This window comes from Zootermopsis nevadensis, unplaced genomic scaffold (genome assembly GCF_977971745.1).
Source record: "Zootermopsis nevadensis isolate Lab colony 2312 unplaced genomic scaffold, Znev_1.0 Znev_ptg000024l, whole genome shotgun sequence".
Taxonomy (NCBI): Eukaryota; Metazoa; Arthropoda; class Insecta; order Blattodea; family Termopsidae; genus Zootermopsis; species Zootermopsis nevadensis.
Window position 1 is genome coordinate 887,089 of NW_028259156.1, and position 18,805 is coordinate 905,893.

Consider the following 18,805-nt stretch of genomic DNA (forward strand, 5'->3'; position numbering starts at 1 on the left):
TAATAAAGTAGTGAGCCCTCGTAACAGTGGTTCGTCATTAGTTCAAGCTACCCCCCCCCCTCCCCATATCTATCCATTGAAAGCTGAACACTGCGAGGCCTTCGGCCAACGCAAAGACCCGGTTAGCGTAAGTACATTCCAGCATTGAATTTCGTAGGCGGGAAAGGTTTAACCCAGGTTACACTTAGCAAGGGACGCCTTGCGTTCGCCTTAGTTAGCTGTTTGGTTGGTTGGTTGGTTGGTCGCATTCACCCCCCCCCCCCGGCCCACATACACACGTTCACCCTGAAGATGGCAACTGCAACGTTTGTCGAATTGTTGGGAAAAATTCAACAGTTGATTCTGCTCATTCCGAAAGTCGAAACTGTTCACTGAGCTCCAACCGCGGTAGATAACCAAACAAAGTTTCACATCCACTTCATGATTTACAAAATTAGGCTCACTGCCAAAAGTTGTAGATTTTACCGAGAAAAATGTTTAATCACACATTTTCGGAATTTTCCAGAAATGACCGTGCTAAGATAAGGACAACCCCACCCATTTCGGCTTTAGATCCTAATTAACTTTATGTTCGTAAGTCGATTGCAGATTTTGAGTTTCTACTATAATCCATTTTATTCCTAAAACTCTGTATCTTTTCACTTAAAGAAGATACTTGTAATTCAATTCTCGCTTCTTCATTACAGACTATCTATCCAGCTTTGGACAACGTTTCCACATTACACATTAAAAAATTCATGTCGCAGCCACTGAAGTTTCTAAGACTTAATTTATCAATATTAAATTACGACATTTCAGAGGCTCAACTTTTAACTTCACCAGCAATGAATTTGAATTGGATTGACGGTTCAGATTATCCTGCGATCATAAATAACAGAAATCGAAGATTCGAATCCACCCTGTTTCTTCAAACATTTGTAATCTACGTTTTCCTTCCAGGTAAGAAACCATGTTTCACAACCATACAAGACAACAGGCAAAATTATTGCTTTTAAAAATCCTGGTATTTAGTGTTTTGCACGGCAAACGAGATGTTAACAGTTTTTGAATTGGGAATAAAAGAGTCTCCGAATGAATTATACTCTCAATTTCATCTTGGATCTGATTTCTATTTGATATCGTTGTTCCCAGATACTTAAATTTCAAATGATGTGTTACATATAATTATCTTTCTTTAAAGGTTAGGTTATCTAAACTAATCACTTATACAAAATATAATAAATATATACTATTGCTATCAAACGACTTTTACTGAACGACAAAAATTCTGATTGTATATTTTTTTTATAAACATTCGTCTTGCCGGTTGAAATTCACTACTGTAGTCGAAATCAAACATTTAACAAAAAACACTACAGATGCTGATGCTGATTCATTAAACATTCACGCTGTTCATGACGAAACTTTCAGAAAGTTTTTAAACTTCGTGAGGACACGTCCTTTATAAACAAACATCCTAGTTTCTAGAACCACAGATTTACATTAATTAAATAATTAATTAATTTGATGGTACGTATGCTATAAGCGTGCAAGCTACTCTAGTGGCCGCGAGGATTTGCTCTCTGTCACAATGCGCCTCTGCACTTCAATCCGCTGACAGTAGGCCTCCTGGCCGTGAGTGAAGAGTTGCCTACCCCTTTGTAGTTCTACCCCAATACCTAATCGGTCCCCTATCGATTTGCATTGTCTTAATCGTCACAATATACATGCTTCTACGCTTATCCCAGATATTACGTGCTACAGAGGCTAACACAATGTGGAAAAGGCATTATTCTACTCACGCTGTTAATCAATATTGCGTTTACTTAAACCTTCATCCGAGACAAATGCTTTGTCAGGATATTGGTGACACAGAGATGTAATATAAATGCCCACATCTGCAGCCTCCTTTGGTGCAGAACAATTAAATTCGCCATCATCACATAGCAGTCAAGGCAAGGAGTTAGCCTCTTCGTGATGTAACATATTAAACCAAATCGATTCAGTATGTCTTATTGATGCAGGTTAGGTTAAATTTCTGTTCTTGGTTATCGATGAGAAATCAAAAAATCGACTTCAAACAGAACCTAATAAACATTGTAGGTTAGTTCGAATTTTTAAGTACGCATTCATAACAAGAGTCTGCGTATTGTTTGTGGTGTCAGCTCAAAAATTAAAATAAATAAATATATAATAATAATCACATCGTTTTTTATAACCAAAATACATATATTGTATGAAATAAATTAACAGCTTGTATTAATGTAGGTTTACAAAGACCGTTTCTGCATCAGATTTTTTTAATATAAATTTAAAAAAGAAACCGTCGCTCATAACTTGCTTCAGTTAAACAATTCAGGATACATTTATGATACAAAATGGATGAATCTGGTTTTGACCTCCCCGTATTGCGGTGTGTGAAGGTAAATGGGACACCCGCTCACAGCAATCCACATAAGCACCGAGGTGTCGAGAAGTTGGCAAGTTTCCCGAACACACTAATGTTCCGCGCAGTTCTGCAGTGCAGACTAAGTTCCATGATAATTCAATGAAATATTCTGAAGCTAACGTGATAATGGAGGGCAAGGAGGCACACAGGTAGGGAAGTTGGCATTCAACGTCTGCGGTATCTCCCATGACGAGAGATTTCAAGAACCACTTCCATCTGTTCACCAGGTCAAAGGGGAGTCTCGTAAGTGCATCAAGCGAAGACAGCTTGCATAGCAAATGTCCTCCGCACCCACTCCCTCGCACATAAGCGTTGAAAAATTCTTAATTTAAATTATTCGCTACTGTTGTATTATCTTAAAAAAATTTGGAATTTGTCCCGCAATCCTTAGGACTCACGATACCAAATTTCATAAAATACGTTCAGCGGTTCTCGAGTTGTTACATGCGGACAGACAGACATCGCAAAGCCGAAGGAAATTTTTGTAACGTTCAGTTTCGGAAGTGCCTGAAGACATTCGTTATGATTTCTAGTAACATTTTCGTTCATCATGCTGATTATAATTTTTTTAATCTTAAAAAAAAAACTTTCACATTCTGGGCTTTCAGCCACAGCCAATCCTTTAATATAATGCCAATTAATAAATAGAATATAAAGCCTTAAGAATTATCATTAAACTCTCGCATGAATCCAAGTATCAGGAGGCAAAACCCGCACTGATTTCGAATTTCTGTTCTCCGAATTTACGTTCACTTAAATGTCTTACTTCAGGGTCTAATAAAGGAGACTTCAAGAGGAAAAGAGGATCGGATTGCTTTTGTTTTAGAACAGGTAATGGAATCTCCTTAAGTCCGCAAACTTTTTTATGGCGTCCATGCGTCAAACAGCGAACTCTAGAGCCCCTAAAGAACTTCAGAAGTTCCGACATCGAAAGTGTGTGTATACAGAGCCTATGGGGCATGGTATTACATGGCATAGCAAACGGAAACTAGGAGTATTAGATCATCGCCGTAAGTCAGGAAAAAGTTAAATGTTTCCAGCAAACAAAAAGTTCAACGAAACACAAACCAACATAAAAAACTACAGACCGATCAAGCACTTAAATTATCTCAAGGGATTAAAGTTGAAAATACATACACGCACGCACGCACATTGAAAGGAAGAAATTCAACATCCCGTTCCCTTGGAACCCTACCTACAATGCGGTCGAGTGGTTAGCACACCGGCTTCGTATTACGAAGGTCTATATTAAAATCTCAGCCCAGAGACTAGCTGTCCTAAATAAGGACTTTAATTGATTTCTTAACGCCCTAAATACAAATTATAGGATAGTATTTTAATAGTCCACGACACCTTCCATACAATTCTTTTCCAATTCATTAAACATGTTATTATGAAACGCTGAAGAGTCTAATCTACTCACGGCATAATCAAGCAAATAGCAAACGAATAAATACACAGATAAGTCTATTTGCTTAGTCAGTACACAGACGGAATTCCATTTTCGGCTTACGTCATCATGAAAATATTTTTATTACTTAATCCTATCTCCATGAAGGACAGCACTTGAGTACCCTACAAACGCTCAACCAGTAAATATTTATCATAAATATTACACAGACAGAAATTTGTTGTGAAAAAAAAATTAAATATAAACATTTTAAACTTTCAATAAATTTGGTACTGGATGAAAACCCTCTGAAAGTGGTTGAACATCCTAACGAAGTGGGAACAAAATAAGGAGTTGTGCCGATGATAAAAATACAGAAAATTATTCATGTGCCATAATTCTCTCATTTCGTAACAAAAATATTACTGAACGGGCAATCAATCATACATAAGTAACCCTAACTCGAGTACACAACATTTGTGACGTAGGTGTTAGAGTACACAAAGCGAATTTATATTCACGTCACACCTCTGAATTATCCATAAGATAGGAATTGTGGTTCATGAAAGACGAGAAAATTCACTAGCTGTCAAGATCGACTCTGCTCCATGGAGTTAGTTACCACACCCCGCCACCCGAGTAAGAACTGTACCATCTCTCACTCTTTTTGTTCGGGATAAAGGGTTAAATAAAACTTGAACATAAATTACAACTTCGCTGCGGAGACGTTAAACACAGACCAAAGCACATTATTAACAGTACTACGTCTGAGAAATGACAAAGAATCTCTCTAAAGGTTGTGAAAATGGCTGAATTATTATACCAATATTATGTCGGGCATTGTCCGTTGTCTGACAGTTTTATTCCAAGATTAGTAGCTACAGTTGGGATCGAATCGAAACTATTTTAATACTAGGTTAGTACTCAAAAGGCCTTCCCGAAGGTACAGCGCACAAGCCAACAACAATAATAATTGACAATAAAAGCAAAAGTAATTCCAATAATTATAGGAGCAAATGGAACTGTCTCCAAATCACTCAGAATATATTTGGCCAATATTCCGGGTGAACACGACATCAGGGAACTTCAGAAAACCGATATTCCAGGAACATCATACATCATTCGAAAGACGCTCGTGTAAAGGATATAATGCCTCAATCGAAATCTGTTTAATGAATGTAACACGTATTAAAAACAAAAAGTATTTCGGAAATACCTGCTGCACTGTGTACCTCAGGGGCAAGGTTTATCTGGGGTACGTAGAAGTAAATACCCTGTAAAATGGTGAATAATATTACAGTACCAAAACCCAGGGGCAGGGAAAACACTAATAAATATATACATCAAAAAGGAACACACTACAACGGAATTAAACTAAAACAGACAACCAATCAAGACACTTTCCCGTACAAACGAAGTATCCTCAAAAGAGATTATGCTTATTTTTTAAAAAATATAGAACACCAGTTCCTGCAAAAACCATCAGCAGCAACATTTTCCTAAACAAAGAGTAATAATTTAATACGAAAGTAAATTTGGATAAGGAGTAGTGCAACAAGGTGATAACTCCTGTAAGGTATTGCATTTAATTACTCTAAATTGTTAGCATAAAAGTAATAAAACAAACACGGACTTCAGTCAGTTTAAATGTTACGAAGGACGAATTGAATAATTCTGAGATAAGCGAAAGCTCCCAACTAGACCAAACGAGAAATGGTTTATGAAATGGAAGTTAAGAAACCAATCTGTGGTTTACTCTCTGAAGCGAAAGGAGACTGACTTGGTGAAACCATTTCTTACTTATTTTGCGTACATTTTATACAGCAATAAATTCTATTTCAATTCCGTGCCACGCTTTCAATAATCTTGAATCATCAGCACTCTGTTAGACCTACGGTACAACAATCCCTATTCAAATGAACAGCAAAGGAAAAAAAATTCAGTTCGTAGCTTCGGTTCAAAAGTGGCTTGCCACATTTATCAGCTGCTACTCCTGAGGACACGAACAGAACATCCATCGCCAAAGCTAAAAAGAAGAATCGACGAGCAGACCACTCGACTCAGCACTGACAATAATTTATGTGCATGTTTTCAAAATGCGCTGCACAAAAGTTTAAAAAAAAAACCGCGGGGGAAGGAGAAATGCACATAAGTTTCAAAATACGCGTGAACGCAAAGGCCACAACATTTTGCGGTCTAGTTTGAAGCATCCCACACACTTTGTGCGCTGTCCTGCGTGCATTCAACACTGAAACAGAATCCATTAGAATCGCTTTTGAAGCTATTACAATAATCCGACTATAGTGGGAGCATCATCGATCAGTTGCATACATAAATACACACACTCGTCATTCCTGTCAGAGTCGGTAAATGGAAATGTGCTGATATACGAAATATTTCTCTTAACACCTACTTTAACTTAAAATCGTTATACTACATTTGTTAAAAATTTAAAGCCTGGTGGTAATTATATGTCCAACCTGCTTCAACAGTTAATAACTTCTCGTATTGTATTTATGTGTTTCGTATGATTCTCAATGTGCACAGCAATTATTTACTTATAAAGGTAATAAGTTGATGTTTGTAAAAGTGAACAGTTGTGTTTTCTTCGCGATATGACATGGTATTCAGACATGGTTCGGTTTCAAAGGGCCAATCGAACTGTGAAATCAGTGGAAACAGCCTATTGCTGATGCCAGAAGAGAGTTTGTGTGTTCATTATGAACACTTCGCTTGTTTCAAAAATAAGTCACTGTTCAAAAATCTGTAAATTATGGTAATGAAACAAAATCTCTCCTACATCCATAGCTCCAATAACTAACTAACTAACTTGGCTTCATCATCGAATTAGCCAAAGCCCTCCACCGGACCCTGTCCTAGGCTCCATGGTCCTGGTCCGAGGCTTTTGGTTGTTATGTTTTTCGTAACAATGTTGGTTTTTTGCGGTGAAAGGTTATTAGCCTCACGCCCAACCCCCAAGCTGGAGGACCACCCCTCGTTGGCTGTCCCCGACTGCTTATTCAGTATAGTCGTAGATAACCTCCATAACTGGAGGCCGTTCCTCCGTCCGCAACTTGAGGACGCGCCTAAAAGTATGCCGACGTTTCGAAGGCTCTTGCTGCTACTATGATGATGGAGACAGCAAGGGCCTCTGAAACGTCAGTAAACTATCAGACTACACGGCGCAACATTCCAGAGGACAGTCATCTTCATGACCGCCGTCGTGAGAACCTGATAACTCACCAAGTTGTAGAAAGACTGGATTTAGAAATACCATACAGAGCAAACAATTTGGGGGGGGGGGGGTAATATTGCATTTGTATACGATTTGAGTAATGATATGGTAATGTAAACAATCATTAAATAAGAATTGTAGCTGCATGTAATGAGTTATTTTTGTTTGTAAGACTAGACCCCGGCTACAGCTTGCAGAAATATCAACACAATTACAAATGATAAGCAGGGACTGGTACAAATTGAAGATTGATGCCGATCCAGGCATGTAAGGTGACTGAGAAAAACCATAATGAATATCCAGTTACATATACAGCCGATATTTTCAAAGGATACCTCAGAACGTGATCTATGTCGCTAGATAAAACCTACTCATTATAACATTAATAGACTTGATACATTATTAATTATTAATTAATTAATAAATTAATAGACTTCTACAGATTTTTCTGTACTTTCGATAAATTAGCAGAAGTTCGGGGAATAAAATGCTTGCTGATTTATCTAAACCGTGTGATCATTAATCATGAATGTCAAGAATAAGCCGTCCACACTAAATTAAAGATGTAGATCACTGATTTAGTAGCATAAAAATCGCATCATTTTAGATAGCATTTCCGCGACTAAATCGACTAATTCAAGCGTACAGTTCATTTTGCACGTCGAAGGAAAATAGTCTTTTAAAAATACTTTTATCTACTCTGAGAAAAGAAAAACGGCATTTGGTCGCAATATTTCACTGGTAATCCAAAGGCAACATAGCGTTTAAACAATGTTTAAGTCATTCGAATTTATTTTTTTATCGGTAATCGATTCTACTTAAACACTATTTCCGAACACCAACTCGCTGTCGTCTACATTATTAAAGAAGATTTCATGGATATATTCTAGGGGCGTTTTCACATTTTTCATCTGCATAACTTCCATTTACATGGGCGAAGGGCGATAGATGGTTTATAAAGCCACCCCCCCCCCCGTCTTCAGAAGCTTAAAAAAACTGTCATCAAATGTAATTCAGTGCAAACGTTATCAGATATCAACGAAGTAAATCGGACAAGTGGCTTCAACGCAGAAAATTTGTGGTTTTCAGGCGTTTTCATAACAAAGTAGAAAGATTTGATCTTCTAATCCAAAAATATTTCATAATTCCTTTATATTATAGACCTGCATAGGCGTCAACATGTCAATTCCCTACAAGAAATTGGGACAATTTAGATGTGGACATGTATTTCAGGTAGCCGGAGATTCTACTGGAATATTTCCGACTTATGGTAATGTAACGTAAAGGGGTAAGCAATTACCGTCTTTTGATGACGATGTTCTGGGTTTTGGCGCCGTGTAGACTCGTCGGTAGATGCCAACGTTTCGGTTGAGCGTACTGTTTCCATTTTCAGGGCTAAAGATGAATACAGTGTGTTTCTACACGGCCCCTAAATCCAGAAGATTTTACCATGATTCTCACCGCCGTGAGAACATAAAATCTCACACAATGAGTGTATTTTCGTTGTGTCATATCGAAATACGATAAATATTTACTTCATCTAAATCAAAGATACTTGTAAAAAAAGTAAGTGGCCTACTGGCTCTGGAAAACAGAAGCAGTAATTCGTCTCATCCTGAGTACGATTCAGTCTCTTTCACGGAATTCAAAGCACGGACATTTTGTGCCTTGAAGCCCCGCCACGAAGTTTAAATAAACGATCGGCCGAGTACATACATAATACAGGTATTATTTTACGGAATTTTCTAACGCTGTAAAATTCGTCTACCTCTAAAATATATTAATTTATTCTTTTTTTATGAGTTATTTACATAAAGTTGGTAGACTGAGCACAAACTGGGGAGATCTGTCCGTCAGAATGTTTAATCTCTGAGAAAAAAAGATGGATTCTGATGTAATTCAAGATCGCGGGCTTATTTTTTATTCCCAAAATTTAATACAATTTCTGAAAATAAATATCTTACGTTACAACAAAATGACATTTATATTAGTGATACACACAACTTTGAAGCAGGTTAGATACGTAAGCCTTTAACAAAATATATTATTATTATTTAGTGTTCTGTCTGACGACAGGTCCATTATTCTGCCCAAAAAGAGTTCGCCAGTTTTCCCTATTCTCAGCTTCTCAACAAAATATAGAGACGAATAATTTGTAAGTTATGCAGTGCGATATCCGCTTATGTAGTGTGAATTCCAGCGACAAGACATTTATATTTTGTCGAAAAAATAAATACATAACAAGGGTAGTGAGGCATACAAACATATATACCAAATACAGTATCATCAAAATGTGTGTACAACAAAGGGTTACACCCTCCCACTCTGAAATATAGATTTTTTTTAAAGAAAATGCCATGGACGATCATCAGCATACATGTTTGATACCAATGACTCCTTAGGTTAGTACCACGTTCGTAATTATTACAAATCAGGGAAAATGATTTTTGTACATTTTTTGACAGGACATGGAAGGTGCCCCTCCATATCTGACTATGGGCCACTTGCTGATTTAATTGTATACAGCCTTTATATAAAATATGTAAGAGTATATCGACGTTTAGAAATGAAGGCATGGAATAGGACACAGAATGAAGAGATGAAGGAAGGAAAAACATACGACAAATATTCTAACAAGCGCATAACTGATGTTTCCACGTAAAAGTTCACAACGGTTAGGGTGTACAGGACCGCATAACATACAAAATTCGAAGACAATAAACATTCACTCAGTACATGACCATCGTCTATCCAGTCAACTGCGTGAAATACAAGTCGGAAAACGTGGTCCTGAAACAGCTACTGTAATTTTACATTATAATTTAAATTATATGTAAAACCATTCTAATTCTAAGAATAAGAAGGGTGTGTCTTCATTAACTGTTAGAAATGCAGTGATAACTTATTGTATTATCTACTTTCACTCTCAATTTTACCAGCAGGGTGCATTGACACGTTTTGTACGGTTATCAGAACTGGCAATGACCATTATTTTGAACAGCAAAACAGAAACTTGAATTTTAAATCTGAGAACCACTTTGGGGTAAAAACTGAATTTTTAAGTATCATTTGCCCCACACGACATTCGCGTTTAAAAGAGCTAAACCTATTAAGAATCAACGTGGGTTTGTACATTTTCCTGGGCTGTTCTCGGAAAACGAATTATCTGGGCAATGCTGTACTCCTACCAGTCTCTCTCTCTCTCGACCTACAGAAGTTTAGAAATTCCTCCTGGGCTCTTAAGGAAAGTTGATCTTGTTTTAAAATTAAATTTCTCGTGCTAAGGCTGACGGTAGGGTGTATCAGTCAAAACAAGACGACGACGATGGATGGGAGGTCGGCTGTGCGTTTGTCGACATGCAGTTCAAAAACTAGTTAAGTTTTCTGGACTGGACGTGACTTCTAACTTTTGAAAGACTTTTCTACAACGTACCAGGAAACTCTTATTTTCCCTTTGGCTTCGTGACATATGTGGCGACAATTTTGTAAAAAAATCTGCTCAAAGCGTCAGGAAACTTACTGATTTCGGCTACTAAGAGAAAGATTTATTTTCGATACTAGACCCAAATTCAATACACGGACATGTCTACAGTAAACTACACGTTCATTTTAAATGTAGTTCTAACGTAAGTATAACGAATATCATTCCGCACCGACAGAAAATGCTAAAGAGTTTCTATGTCAATGAACATGACAAACATAAAAGCTTGCTAACTATTTGAATACATTACGAAAGATACTACAGGGAGAAGATTTTAAAAATTAAAGATAGAAGCCGAAGCTAATCCTAAAATCCTTACTTCAAAGAAAACACAATCCATAACCAATGCAAAGATCAACTGGTTAAGGAAATAATCCCCGTTTACTCTGAGAATTGTATGAAATGGATAAGTACAATCTATGGGCAAGCAGAACTGATTATTAAAGCAGATTGTAGATGTAATAACCACAAAACTTGAAAGGATTATAGCAAGTTGTTTCAACGTAGCGGTAATTTCACAATGCTGACAAGAGTCTTAACACCATACAGATATGCAACGCGTGAAAGTAACATTTAAAATGAGAAATTATCTTTGTGTTTTTATACATAATTGCACTAATGTGCAAGGTCTTTCCAGAAGTACACTGCAGGTACAATAGTACAACAGAACATATTAAGCTAAGTACCTACCAGTTAAGTACTTTTGGTTACTTTAAGCGTCGTAGAATATGGTATGAAACGGCTATGAACGTGTAAGAATACAAAATATACAAATTAACTTATTTCTGACCTATGGTTGTGGTTTTAGCTTAACCAGATGTTCTGTCATTCTTTAAATGTGACTTCTCACTTTGAAATACATTGCATAATATTACATTATCGAGAGTAACGTGTTTGGGCACTTCACATGCTCTAGATTTGTTTTATATAATTCTTAAAATATTTAAAATGTGAAAGTCCATGTAAATGTAAATTATACGTTATGCAAGGAAATTTCATGTAAATTCAAGGATCTCATGATGGGATAAGAAGTGGTGGAGGGAACCTCCATTCCCCCCACACGCCTAAACGTGGCAGCTTTATCTTAATTCAAGAATCAGCACGCATGTAGATGGAAATGTAATTATGTCTCTGCGGTACGCACTTTTAATTTCGAGATTAAAAAAAAGTGAGTGGGTCAACTTCTATGTGTCTCCGAGCAACGATCCCCGGTACCCATAGGATGAAAGTTGGGCGGAGCCCATAGTCTGTCTGTACGCTGTGGGAAAGAGAGGAATCGAACCATGGTCAATCAGCTCTCAACTTAGTCTCTGTGCTGACTGATCGTCCACAATCGTTCTAGTAGTAAGCCCATGAGATTAAGCGATACACGTGAATATGAAATTTTACAATGTGAAATCATCACAAAAGAGAATTCGTGTCTGCCTGTCCGTCCTCATGTTTTGTCTCCAGAGTTACCAGATACGTTTCGATAAATCTGACATTATAAATTTATTCTGAATATTAAATGATGAATTATTTTGCGGTTCGTGACTGTTCAACGTGATACCTACTTCTGTCATACATTAAGTTCAAATCAAACTTCATATTTCATTATCGAAACCAGTAGCTTACAAATGAAAGGAGCGCAGAGTATTATAAAGCGTTTACATAATTATAAAGACGAGAAGTACAAATAAAACTCACACTGTAATTATTTTCTCCTTTCCCAGCCCGTTTCAATAACTGTGACCACTTCTGCGTTTGTTGAGGTCGTAAAGTGGGGCAGTGGGAGGGGGGAGGCTGAGTTTATGACAACAATTTCCGCGTCACTCTGAAATGTCTGCTACTCCAATGTCACCTTTGCAACATTTCAAAGAACAGACGAAAATAAAGTGAAAAATAAACCAGAAATGTAAAGCAAATTAAGTTGCTGGTCTGATCTACTTATTTATTATTTATTTATAGTTTAATTAACGACAGGTTTTCAGTAGCTCAGACTATACAGCATCGAATAAAAGGTCGATAGCAAATAATGAATTGGAAGTGGTCGTGGCCTTACTTAAGGCTTTGACCGGGATGTTCTTTTGTTAAATCTTATGTGGTACCGCCTGATTCGACTTCTAATGGTTAAGTGAAGTGTTTTCTTCGCGGTACGGTCTGGATTCGTAAATATTATGAAGACGAGCTTCGGCTTCAAAGGGTTAACCAGCTGATTTTCGTAATGGTGAGGTGTAGTGTTTTCTTCGCGGTACGGACTGAATTCATAAATAATATTCAGACGATCTTCGGCTTCAAAGGGTTAAGGCACTATCACGGCATTTGCCTGGAGGAACTGAGGAAAACCACGAAAACTCCGTTAATGCTGATCTATTTAGAAACTTCGGTGTAAATTTTCCTTAATAGTCTGCATTTTATTTGGATATTTTACGTTAAAACTGCGACGAGCAGATTTCATTTTATGATACCGACTTAACCCGGCCGTGAATTTGCGCCGACGTAATTTAAAGTCCCATATAACAAGGATTAACAATTAAGAGTAGAGCGCCCTCTTATTTGCTAGTCATTTTACAAATGGTCGTTAAGCTGAACGTTTGCTTAAGGGCGCGTCTTCCATTTTGTCCGACCTAACCTCTTCCGTCTGCAAGTTACTGTCAACTTAGTTAACATAACAGCATCCGTATATTTCTGCAAAGAATCCAAGTATTCAGCAGGACTTACAGTACGCGACTGTAATCTTGAGACTTGCAATGAATGCAGGAAGTCTGAAGCGTTAAAAGCTGACGCCGTCTGTCCTCCTTCACCCCGCCAAGTCTCAAGATTACAGTCGCGGACTATATCTACCTTTATTTTGATGCATTATAAAATAAATCTGCATTTGAAATTGTTCCATGCATACTTTTTTCGGACTGATGAGATAAAAACACATCGGCCACTTCAAATCCTGACGTCTGTTGCAGAACGCACACGACGTAATATTACGCAATGCTTACTGACATCCATTCCAAGGTCACAGCATAACTCGCCCGATTAGCTAGCGCCAGTGGCGAACCTCGGAAGCTACGCCTTCTCGACTGATGACGTAAACCAGGCAACCCCTCCCTCGCCTCCCCCCCCCCATCACTACAGCCGACATAAAATGTAAACATTCACGAGTGCCCCCCCCTTTCCAAATAAATCAGAAATCTTTCGTCAGATGGGACAAAATAAAATATATTCAACGTAACAACAGCTCGTTTTTGCGGGATGTAAAATTAAATAATATTTGTGTTAATAAAAAGTGTATATATATATATATATATATATATATATATATATATATCTTCCTAGATAAAAATAATAAATTTTCGCTTAAAAGACCGGACCCCAAGCTACAGGTCACAGAGCTACTTAAACCAGAGTAAATTCTCGATTATTCGATCTTCGACGTCAAAGAGAGCCGCTGAATTGTGTTATTTTCACTTCGCAGTGCAGCGTTAATCACAGTAAAGATGTACTCTTTGGAGTACAACGACGTCGAAGTCATCGGGGCAACCGAGCGACAAATGCCTTAGCACTTTGTTCTTAAAGATATCTTTTAGGGCGAATGAGGTACACGTACTGAACATTTTCGTTTAAATACTTTTAGTGCAATGCCAGATTACAGGATTTATAAACATTGCATATTTAAATCCCATTCAACAATTTGCCAAAAATAACTCCCAAGGAACAAATTTCTTTCGTAACGCGACTCACAACTTAACAACGCCTGAACTTTACAAACGTTTAAAAAAAATGTGTTTCTATATTTCACTACAAAATTTCTGTATCCGACATTGTCCACTGAGGTAAAAATTTATATACACGACGTTTCGGGAGTTGACTGTAGTTCCCGTCTTTAGGTGATTTCGTATTACTAGTAATAGAACCGTGATCTAACCCAGGACCTCTAGAATATAAAACCACAAGACCACCGAGATAGCATATCATTCAAAACGTGCCGGGTTTGATGTCGACTGTTGTCAATAATACAAAAAATATGTCAGAATGACAACCAATCATCCGAATATGGGAAAGAAAGCTAACTCCGAAACGTCATGCATGTTTTAAACAAGGGAATAGCCAATGTCCAACACGTGTTACTGTAATGAATCAGCCATTGTCAAAAACTTTTAGAGGCTCGCTAATGTATGATGATATGATCCTGGTTTATTTCAGTTTTGATTTATAACTTAATTATCCGGATCTAGCACAAAATTCCAACTCGCCACGTACAAATACAAATGCGTAACAATTATTTATTCCTGTCGCACAGAGAAACCGCATTTACTGGACAATCGAATATAAGGGAGTCCACGGAAAACCAATCTCAGAGCCCCTCCCCCCATCTGCCACCGAACGTGGACCCCCCCCCCCCCCCCCACTGGACACTCGAAGAGAATACTTAAAGGATATTGTGTGCTGGACCACGGAATCACTGAACCTGTCAAAAGTAAGAGCGCACGGAATAGGGCTTTGGTGTTTGGTAGAAAATCACGTAGACTGGCAACGCTGAGACTGAATTTTTCGATGTCATGTTTTTTATTTGTTTAAATTTGTTTCTCATTTCATAATTCAACCCTCGATTAGCAAGCAGTACGTGTAGATGAAAGCAATACTATTTTCTGTTTTGAGTAGGGCAGTTTTATTTTTAAGGCGTGTTTGGCGATTAAAATTATTCATTCTCAGGACTTCTTCCATCGTCTGTTCTTTAAAATAACGACGTTTCGGAGGTTGGTTCTGTCTCCGTCTTCTGGTGAGAGGTACTCTGTTGAGTCTCTTAGATAGAGCCAGTCTCTGTCACTGGACAATATAAATCGTGCAATTATTTCAACTTGTCCACCCAAGTACAGGTTCTGTCAGTAGATTATAATACTTAAATGATAAAATTAAAATTGAATGTTTGGCAAAATTGCTATGTATATTATAAAGTTAGCAGAATTATCTTGGTAATGCAAAAGGGAACGTTTTCTATGAGATGGCATAATATTTTGTTCTGTGTAACCTGTCGTGGAGAATGTCACAAGTTTCACGTATTATACGTCAGAAGTCAATTCGTTTCGTTCAATAAAACTTGTGAGTTCGTTGCTACGGCTGTATTTATGGTCAAGGCGACAGCAGACAGCTCTGAAGCAGAATTAACCTTGAAGGACTGAAGAAAACCACGGAAACTGCAAAAAAATAGCCTGCCTGTAGGTCGACATGCAAACTCTCTTATCTCCGGAGCATGACATTCGTTAAATGAAGTACAGAATGCAGAATAATGTTTAACAACCTCGTGGCTGCATTTAAAAACTTTTCCAACATCACCCCGAATAGCTCCGAAAGGAGCGCTCTGCTCTAGTTATATAAAAATATACAAAAATAATTTAATAACACTTATACAAACGGTTTTGTTCGTAAGCATAATTTTATATATCAATACACTGCACAGTATGAAAGGTTTTAAGATTAAAAACACTTGTTTTTTAGCCTGGTACGCCCAGAGTATAATTTATGGCTCTGTTTAATTAAACTGTGTAGGTTTTCATGTGTTGTTTCTACCTACGTAGGTATTTAAAACGAAAGACTATAAAAATGTCAGATACCATATTATGATTGTACATCAGTTATAAACGCTCGTATTAACATTTTATTTGTTTCAATGTGCCCGCACTGAGCGATAATGCGTCTTGCCGAATTTCACGTGAAAGGTCTCTGGTTCAAAACGCAGCTGAGGACTTGGCATCAAAAATTTTCACGATATTTCGCAATTAAACGTTGCAAACAAGAGTCTATTAGCTTCGCCATGCCAGACTCTTAGTCAACACATAACAACTCAATAATTAATCGCATTTAAATTGAATCTCGTATGGAAAAGTTCCACTAAAACATATCTAACATAAAAGTATCACTTAAAATCGGACAGCGACAAATACTTTGCATAAGAAGCTACGGGCTGAGTGAACAAAATGTCATGAAGGAATCCCTAGCTAAGCAGACGTCGACGCAGAACGCGAGGAATCCCGATTCGGAAGTCACAGGCGGAATTCGCAAAATAAAATGTTAAAATTCTGTAAAATCCGCCAGAATTATGATACGTGTACAGTTCGTAACTTGTTATTTTTAATGAATATCCGACTTTACGTTTCGCATTACCTATTCTTTGAATACTTGCAGAAATGTTTCAGTCGGCAAAGTTATCTGCTACCCCTCCTCCCCTTCTGAATCCACGCCCTTCACTTGTACATATTCACCGCTACTACTGTAAAATCACGCGGTATTATATTTCATTCAATCGCTGCAGTATTCAATATCGTCAAGCCACTGGTATTTTACTAATCGCGCAGTTAAATTAACTGACACAATCACACCGAGCAATTAATCAAGCTTGTACGGCATTGTGGGTATTAAATACAGGTTTCGAGATTACTATCTAATCGTCATTATGTACGTGGCCCATTAGTCTACAGGTACAAACGAGAATCAATAATATGCGTTTCGACACCGTCATTTAATAAACATTATTTCGGAAATACTGCAGGTTCCAATCGCTGTTTAACAACGCTCCATGACAACACGCTGCACGTTGTTCAATGACCTGTAAGATTATTATATTTACATATAAAACCCATAAATTAATATATATGAATATATATACGTCTAAATTGTTACAGCTACCAAAAGGCTAGAATCAATATAAATGAATAATTGTACAACAAATTGACCCATCGAAGGAGGGAGGTCCTGGGTGCGAATATCGGCCCAAAGACGGAATATACTGACATGTCTTCATGGTTTTCCTCACTCCGGCCAGGACTTACTTTTATAAAACCCATATGTTCATTACAGTGTTGACCACAGCACGCCACTGGACACCGCCCCTGAACCAAACAGATCTAGTTCAAATTTGAGTGTGAAGACGACAGTTTTCTGACATTTACCACCACGCAGTTTGGTAGATATTGACCGACGTTTCGGATAAACTCACTGCCTTTATCATTAGTGTTTCATCAATACGATTACAAAGGAAGTATGATTACACGATGCTACATCCCAGAAACTTGTCATTTTTAGATTAATCAAGTCCACAACCCCACTATATTTTAAGATCCATTTTAATATTATCCAACGATTAGATCTTCCAAATTACAGATGAATCCAAATGGTATATTCCCTTCAATCAGTTTTATATTGTTTTTTTAACTCTGACTGATCAAAGAAACTTGGTACAGCCCTTTAAAACCTCAGCTTCATTTCCATCCAAAGGGAACATGACTTACTGCCTTCGTTATCCATGTTCTTTTTTATTTCCTTTGTTTATATAAAGCCCTTCTATTATTCAGTGGACTGACTGGGCCTAAAATTCTGTCCTTTGTAACTGCAAATGTAGCCATTAGCGAGTGATAAATATCTGCGTGGGCCTGCAAATGTGAGATCATTATTTGTCAGTTACCACTCCTGTAACCACTACTGTACACAGTACATTATCCTAGAAGTCCTCATCGCGCTCTGAACTTAGAATAATACAAATTAATACCGAGCTAACGAATATAATTTTGAAATAAAGTCTTTCGGAAAGACGTGGGATAAAACTCAAAAATATTATAGAGTGACGAAGCGGCTGCCCGCCCTGGTGATGGAGGCAGTAAGCGCCTCCGAAACGTCGGTAAATTTCATTTCAAAAGAGTTCCACTTATCGATGAAGACAATGAAAAACTTCGGCAAAGTTATAAGAGGCACTATGAAAGCAATGAATACAATTTTATTAGTTCTGACTGAACAGAATGTCAACCAAAATTTCGTAAGAAGACATCCATCATACTCGTAACTTCTTCACGTAAATATAACAAGCAAAATATGATATTCTAAAAAAATCCATGTTGTTCCAGGGTTTCCGTGTCAGTATATCTTGCAAATATAACCACGGCATCAGAGTTTCTTGTTAGGTTACATCAAAGAACTACCTTCCTCCCGACCCTTTCCGGCTTCGGCAGCTCAGAGAACTCTCCCAGGTTTTACTTTAACGACGCCGATACCGGCCAGCGAAGGAGCAGTAATGGACGGAGGTTATTTCAAGCTTTAACGAGAATCGAATCATCAGTTTCCCACTAATACCGAAATATCTGTTCGCCCAAGGAAGAATAAAGACTGTATTCTTCGGCGTGATGGAAAACTAGAACCTTCCGAAGGTCTTATTTTCTGCAAAAGCGGCTTATTTTACTAGAGCCTTAAACTATAAAGCCAAGGCTTTTACGTCCCCTAATTTGAAGACCGATAAGACAAGGGCAAAGG

General features: G+C 37.6%; 1 protein-coding gene across 15 annotated transcripts in view; it reads right to left on the reverse strand.

Moving 5' to 3' along the window:
• Nucleotides 1-18,805, reverse strand: part of CASK (peripheral plasma membrane protein CASK) — a 594,512-nt gene that overhangs the window by 56,564 nt on the left and 519,143 nt on the right. The gene's annotated exons all lie outside the window — the stretch shown is intronic.